We start from the raw sequence: 6,000 nt of genomic DNA on the forward strand, positions 1-6,000 counted from the left end.
ATGGCAGAATGTGCAATGTAGACCTCGTATTTTATTCAGGAAGTGGTCTTTCTTACAAACAGATGTGCACACACTGGAACATGTACAGAGGCACAGAGAATTTAGGCAGGAAAAGTCTTCCCCTATTACTTGATCTTCATCTGCTTGCTTTCTTCATGTAAACTACTATGGAAAAGCACAGGAACAGAAGGAAAACTGAGCCTACATGCTTGTCCAAATCTCATCCCCCCTTCTGTTTCCAGAGTTGCTATCTTTTTCACCAGCAGGGCTTCTACAAATTGCACAATTGGAAGGAACATAACAGCTGCAGCCTCTCTCAGCATACACAGAGAGGGGAAACAGCAGCTGCCAGTTTTTAAAAGCACAGAAACAGCCAGAAAAAAAGTCCTTATAATTGTATCGTTTGTCATCTCACTTCCAGCCTCCAGTTCCTCTCCATATTCTTCCTTCCAGTTTTTCCTGAAGAATCTACTTACTATCTTTTTATCCTCTACCTTGCCTCTGGGCAACTTGGGATGGGCAACTTGGGATTTTTCACCCTTGCCAAGGCAGTTCCTCCTGCCTCAAGTCAATCTGAGATAGTTCCAGTCAAACTAACCCTTAATTTACCTCAGAAGATAATTCTTGTTTCATTATTTCAGCACTTAGCTCAGTTCATAGAACTCAAAAGATTGTTGCTAACAGCACCAAAAAGCTCTCAGAATTACTGTAATGTACTTAGTTATTATCACCTAGTCAGCTACAATATTTCATTTTGTACATTTTGAAACAAATGTGTCTTTCAATGACCACTGATAGCTTCTGCCTATTTTATCCTTACATAGTGCCTCATCCTTTGCATATTTCTCTTGCAAAAAGCCTGTGTAATTGTAAGAATGACAAAACCATCAGGTTATCTAACTAAATCCACTTCCCCCAAACATTGGACCATAATTTGTTATTAATACAATTTAGTGTACTATAGCAGGTGTGACCAAGGTGCAGCACACCAACCTTCTCTGCAGAACGGATAAATCTAGATAATCAACTGAGCTTATCGCTGAAGTTCAACAGAGTTTCCTGTAGAGCCCCATATGAGGCAGCACTGTCTTAGGGTGTGTCCACACCAGCTGTTTTCCACATAGCATGCTGGGTGGAGTCACTGATCAGTGTTCCATTTCCAAGTTCTGTGGTAGGAAAACCAGTCTTTCATTAGCGAGGGGATTCATTAGTGTGTGACGTGTGAACAGATATGGGAGTGTATTCAATTTCTCAAGAGCAGTTCCGCCAACTGGGAAGGGGTCCAAGGCTGCAGTTTCAGGTAGCAGACTGGCTCTCTCCCTGCTAGCAAATTCACACCTGAATCTTCCTTTACCTTGTTCTGTGAAATGGCATGCTATAGTGCTGATTCATTTGTAAATCTATAGGCAGGGAGGACTACAGATTTCTTTTCACAACAACAGGTTTGTTGCCTTCATAAACAGCAGTTTTGCTCTCAAAGACAGCAGCTGGCTGATTCCGCTGGCTGATTTGGATTGATAAAGTGCATTGAAAGTGCATCATCCAACGTGTGCGGAATCTGTTTGAAGCATAGTAGGAGGCTGAGGAAAGTAACAGCTTGCTACTTCGGGGCAAACATTGAGCCATTTATATCGGCTTGAGAGTAAACCCACCAATTTGTTGCCATACACAGCAAATTGGTATACTTACTCACAATTAGGCTTGTCACAATCTCCTTATTTAGTATTAAAATGCAGCTTTCTTATTCAAGTTAATAAGGAAGGCAGATTGTTCTTTTTTGCTGTGCACATGTTCTGGCACACTTAATACCTCTTTAACACTTTCACAAGAGGTTTCTTATTTTGGAGTACTTCAGGTGGCAAGCCTACTCATAAACAACTGTCTTATTTATGAGTATGTAATGTGTATGGATACATACACACAGAGAGCAGCAAAAACACATTGAAGGAGAAAGAACAACAAAAGATAGCTTCTTTCCCCCTACTTCTGGAAAAAATACACCCTTAATGTAGGTAAGTCCTGCAAAGAAATGTACTCTTCTTCTACAGGACGTCTATTCCACATACACAAAAATCTTCAGTGTATCCAATGCAAATGCTGATGTGCTCTGAATTAAAAGTGATCATTCTTCCCCCTCCCTGCTACAACATTTTACCTGATCTCCAACAAGCAGATTCCCCCAACATTTCCAAAACACCCAAGGGCTAAAGAACCAGGCTGGTATTAAAACACCTTCACCCGACTGGCCTCTAGCCATCCCCAAACCTGCCTATGACAGTTTGGAGCTGTAAAAAGTGGCAAAACATATTCAGGACAACAACCTGGCCGTTTGCAAGTAGAAAACTCAGAACATCTCTGCATTATTGGTTTTCTAGTGAGACAACACAGTCTATATGTGCGTCTTCCCCTGCAATCCACAGAGAGTGAATGTTGTTTAGGTTTTTACATTCCTGATTTGCGGACACTTATTCAAAATAAATCTTTTCTAATAATAATACCAGCACTATTTAGCATATATAAATGCATGTGAGGTTTCCAAAAGATAACACTGTTATCTTTCATTTTGTAAGTCCTGTTTTTTCAACAATAGAACCAAGTCAGCAAGTAAAACACAAAGATCTACATTGCAGGGAGGAGGAAGCAAAATATTAATGAATATTACACACCACTACCAAAAAACAAGGAAAAAAGTGGGTTCAACGTATTAAGAATCTGTTAAACAGCAGCTGGTTTCTGGAAAACATTCAATAGGCTTTCTTCCTAAAGCCTAAAATCCAGCTTATTGCTGCCTGCCCTGCTTTTGAATGAACAAGAGGAAAACATACACATATATTTTGGATATTTTTTGGAGAACTACAGGATGCCCCGGTAACATGAAGAAACCAAGGTTCCGAGAATATACAGCCCTTTGCCTACTAGCTTGGTGTTGCCTTGAATTTCCCTTGAGTGAATCTCTTGAATCCACAGTCACCATCTCTGGAGAGGAGACTAGCATAAAGTCATCCTTAAGAGAAGCTGCAAATGGGACCACTGCACAGAGCAACCTTTCAGGTACCCTTCAGTGTCTGTGTGTCCTCAGGCCTTGCCATCATGGTGGAGTGCATCTTGCTAAACTCTTGCTAGATCATGTAAGGTACTACTGACAATATTTACAATATTAACATCTAACTGTCAAGTGAGTATCGCAGGTATACATTTTCTCAGACTCTCTACACAAGTAGAATGCACTTTTTAACCAAAATATTGACTCTGAATGTTGGAGGTGGCAGAAATGATTTTGTATTAACGGCAAGTCCAACTATGATCTTGGGTAGATATGGTGCAAATCTGCTAGCGAACATATTACGGAATTGTCACCTAAAAACCTGGTCTTTATTAGAACAAACAATACAATTTATTTTAGAGATGCAATTTAGTTTTTCTTTTTTAAAAAGCAGTATTTATTATACAGGGAGTTTAAATTCATGTACCATAGCATTTTTCCTCTTATGGGAGATACTGATACTGAGAGTCAGTTTGGCATAGTGGTTAACAGCATGAGACTCTAATCTGGAGAACCGGGTTTGATTCCCCACTCCCCCACTTGAAGCCAGCTGGGTGACCTTGGGTCAGTCACAGCTTCTAGGAGCTTTCTCAGCCCCACCACTGCACAGGGTGTTTTGTTGTGGGGATAATAACAATATACTTTGCAAACTACTCTGAGTGGGCATTAAGTTGTCCTGAAGGGCAATATATAAATCAAATGTTGTTGTTGTTATTATATTTTAATAAAGTATTGAGGTGGTGAATAACTGGCACTAAGGTTGCTTCCACAGAAGCATTTGCAGGGTCAATGGGGCACCTACACAGAAATTTTCCCCACACTTACCTTGCCTCAACACCTGCTTTAAAAAAAATCTTTAGCCCTTGCCATTGTGGATACCCACTGAAAAGTCCCCAATGCCTTTCCCCTTGTATCACCCTAATGAAAAGAGGTAAAGGCTTTTAAAAAATAAAAATTGAGGATTCAGATGAATTAGATCATGACAATAAATTATTACAAAACTATAGTAATCTGTGAATTTCCAACTTCAAAATAAGTGTAAAATCCTTTGGTGGCATGGGAAATGGCGGTGGAGATAGAGAGGAAGGTAACAAAATGGAAACAATTATTAAGGACCTGAAAAAAATGTGCACCTTTCAATTCACACAGCATGCAAGCACACTATCCAAAAGGAACATAGCAATTCAGGTTAAGGATAGACTGCAGCAAAGAAGAAAAACAGAAGCAGGATGAACAGAGGATTATGTCATGTGGATGCTACAACCCCCCCTCCCCAGTTTGAACATCAAACTGGATCACACCTGCATGGAAGCAGCCTGAGAATGGAACGCTCTACCCTAATGAATTCCTGATGAAGTGTATTAACATCACACATTGCCACTAGGATTTGGTTTTAATTTTTATATCTTGTATTATATTATTGATTTTATATTGTGTTTATGTCATTATAATATTATTAAGGTTGTTGCCTGCTCCTGAGCCTGGTCGTGGGGAGGACAGGCTAGAAATGCAATAAACTATATTAAACTACAGGAGGAAAACCTAGGATTTCCAAACTCCTTTGTAAGGCAAATGCAAGGACTGCAAAGCAATTGAAGGGGGGAACTGATGGGCTAGAACATTTCCCCCACCAATCCATTTTTATTACAAATATCCTCCCAGAAGCTTTAATAATTTTCTCCCCAACCAGACTCTAAGTGGTCTTGGATCGGCTTGCATTGAGATGTATCTGCTTCTGCATCTAACTGCTGATTGTCCCTTGCAAGACTCATCCCCCCCCCCCCACAACACACTGATATTATCTCTACAAGCATGGCTTTGGAAGCAGGTCTGCAGAGATAATATGAACTACTTCCCCTGAGGTGTTTTCAAGACACCAGAATGTCTCCCCATTCTCCCCACCATACATACCATTGTAAGTCTGTCCTTCTGGCACACAGAGCACGGCTGGTAAGCTACGGAATCTGCTAACTCTCTTATGAGCGCTGTATTGTTAAGGAGTATCATCATCACCATTTATTATGATCAAAGATCAGCCAACATAACAGCACAGTCTACACACGAATACAAAGACAATAAAATGTAAAGCCTCATACTGATATGGAGTATTTTTCCACTTGTGGGGAGGGGGGCATTATTTAAAACACGCTCATGGAAAACAAAAAATCTCTTTGACTGTTTTAAAGCAATGCATTAACTACTAAACAGTCAGACTCTGTGAAGAATTATCAGCCTGTTGAATGAACATTCAGTACAGGTACCAGTCTAATGACTGGCTTCAAGTTAAAATCTGCAATGGCACCATGCTCACACCAATACAAAAACTTCACTTGTCTGCTATTAAAGCAAGATTCCCCTTTTTCTAATTTTATCTAATGTTCTTTATATATTTGACTTTGTCATAAAAGAGTCATATCAGGGAAATGCAAGCATCGGAAGAGGCACTAGTTGAAACAATGGGAAAATCAGCTTTTTGCTAGAAAGTCCAAGATCTTGGTGTCATTGGATTTATTTTCCTAACTTTAGAAATGAGACCAGAGAAGAGAGGGCATTGGAGACAAACACTATATATACCTTTTGTTTTTGCCTGTTCCCACTGCTCTGTGCAACAGACTAGGGGGGTTGTGGAAGGCACAGTCTACACTGGGGGGAAGGCAGCCCAGACACGCCACTTCCTTTTCTAGGTTCTGTTTCTACATACATACCTAGTTAAGTGTAAAAAGCACCAAATCAGCAGCAGCTTCCATACAGATTAAGACTGATCCCACACTAGCCTGTCCAATATGATTTTGCTGGACTACATAAGACATGCATGCTCAATGCATCTATCTTTATAGATTTGTGCTTCTCAGTAATAATCTATATATTTCCACCTTATTTTATCATAGCTCAATGCACAGCTCTCCTCCCTCCAAACTATGGATTTCTTTATATTGACGAGGGCTCCGGCATCTCCC

General features: G+C 40.1%; 1 protein-coding gene across 1 annotated transcript in view; it reads right to left on the reverse strand.

The window, feature by feature from the left end:
* LOC129336188 (solute carrier family 23 member 1-like) overlaps positions 1–5,009 on the reverse strand; it is a 94,512-nt gene extending 89,503 nt beyond the window's left edge. The window contains exon 1 of the mRNA XM_054989237.1: positions 4,955–5,009. The gene's annotated coding sequence lies outside the window, so the exon portion shown is untranslated. The remainder of the gene's footprint in view (positions 1–4,954) is intronic.
* Between the last annotated feature and the right edge of the window lie 991 nt (positions 5,010–6,000).

This window comes from Eublepharis macularius, chromosome 9 (assembly GCF_028583425.1).
Source record: "Eublepharis macularius isolate TG4126 chromosome 9, MPM_Emac_v1.0, whole genome shotgun sequence".
In the NCBI taxonomy this organism is placed as follows: Eukaryota; Metazoa; Chordata; class Lepidosauria; order Squamata; family Eublepharidae; genus Eublepharis; species Eublepharis macularius.